The sequence below is a fragment of the Pavona decussata genome, unplaced genomic scaffold (genome assembly GCF_977016875.1).
Source record: "Pavona decussata unplaced genomic scaffold, jaPavDecu1.1 SCAFFOLD_3795, whole genome shotgun sequence".
NCBI classification, from domain to species: Eukaryota; Metazoa; Cnidaria; class Anthozoa; order Scleractinia; family Agariciidae; genus Pavona; species Pavona decussata.
Window position 1 is genome coordinate 10001 of NW_028146553.1, and position 1882 is coordinate 11882.

Here is a 1882-nt window from a genome sequence, read left to right on the forward strand (position 1 = left end):
CTAGCGTACACAACTTCCATCTACACTCTGCCTGCCACTACAGTGACAATGCTTTCGGGCATCATCTTTTCCCTCCTTCGAAAGGAAAGCTACAAGCCCAACTTTCCTTGCCCGTTAGTCAATTCTGCCCTCTATTTCTCCGCCTTGCCGCCGTGGAACATAAGGGACAGGGTTTACTAGCCAGCTCCTCTCGGAACCTTTGCGACCAACCTGCCCACACTATAACCCCCAAACGCTAATAAGGAGACTGCATGATATGGTAGACAGAAAATAAAAACGCGAAAAAAATGAAATTTTGAAAATCGAACCCACAACCAGCCAAATCGTTTGTAAGTCATGCCAAATGACTGGTGACATCTTAAAAACCCATTGAAGCCACAACATCCCATAATTTCACGCTTTTAAAGATTTGTCACTATACGCACTGTAAGTACCTCACTAATTCTCACCTCAGATTTTACGGGAACATGTTCAAATTTTAACACGCCTCTCAGCACGACCAATTACATTAAAATTCATCGCAAAAGTCAGAATTCTCCAATTTTTGAAAAATTCACTATATTCACTGTAAGTACCTCGCTAGACAGTGGAGACCTCAGATTTTACGGGAACATGATCAACTTTCGACACACCTCTCAGCACGAGCAGTTACATAGAAATCCATCAGGAAAGTCGTGCTGTGAAGAGGTCTTTCGACTAAGAAAAATGGTGGTGTGAGGAGGAGTCACCTAAATCAGAGAAAAATACTCTTATAGGAGACTGCTACGAAAGACATTTCTGAGTCCACTGGCCCTAGTCCCCTAATAAGTGTATTTCTGTTTGTTTTAAGAAGGTCCTCCTGACATCACCAATCTTCTGTCTTCAATCCTAACCCCAACGTTAACCCTAACGCTAACCCTAACCCTACCTCCCTCAGGGGCAGTTCTATGGTTATGATCCCACGGTAGGCAGAAAAACTATCCCAATCTAGGTTTTCTTGTATGCTGACTCCATTTTAAATGCTTTTACTTGAGTCTGACAAAGGCAAAGCCAAATACTCACCCCTATATGGACGGGGAAGCAAAGTGCGGATTTTGGTAGGTCGGCATTTTCAATCAGGAATGTTGCCATTCGAAAGAGCGTCCAAAAAAACTTGGTTGGGACACATTTATTTTAGAAATTAGCGACCTAACCAGAAGTGCACTTTTTGGTGGGCCTACCCTACCCCCCTCAGGAGCAGTTCTATGGTTATAATACCACGGAAGGCACAAAACCTATCCCAAACTAGGTTTTCTTGTATGCTGATTCCATTTTCAATGTGTTTCCTTGACTCTGACGAAAGCAAAGCCAAATACTCACCCCTATATGGACGGGGAAGCAAAGTGCGGATTTTGGTAGGTCGGCATTTTCAATCAGGAATGTTGCCATTCGAAAGAGCGTCCAAAAAAACTTGGTTGGGACACATTTATTTTAGAAATTAGCGACCTAACCAGAAGTGCACTTTTTGGTGGGCCTACCCTACCCCCCTCAGGAGCAGTTCTATGGTTATAATACCACGGAAGGCACAAAACCTATCCCAAACTAGGTTTTCTTGTATGCTGATTCCATTTTCAATGTGTTTCCTTGACTCTGACGGAAGCAAAGTCAAATACTCACCTCTATATGGACGGGGAAGCAAAGTGCGGATTTTGGTAGGTCGCCATTTTCAATCGGGAATGTTGCCATTCGAAAGAGCGTCTAAAAGAACTTGGCTGGAACACATTTTTGCTATAAATTGTTGACCTAAGTATATAAGCAAGTATATAAGCAAATACTCGTTACATAGCATAAATAGCCTCTAAACACCCGAAAAACCTCTCCAAATATCATTTAAACCTTTTTCCTAACCCTAACACTTACCCTA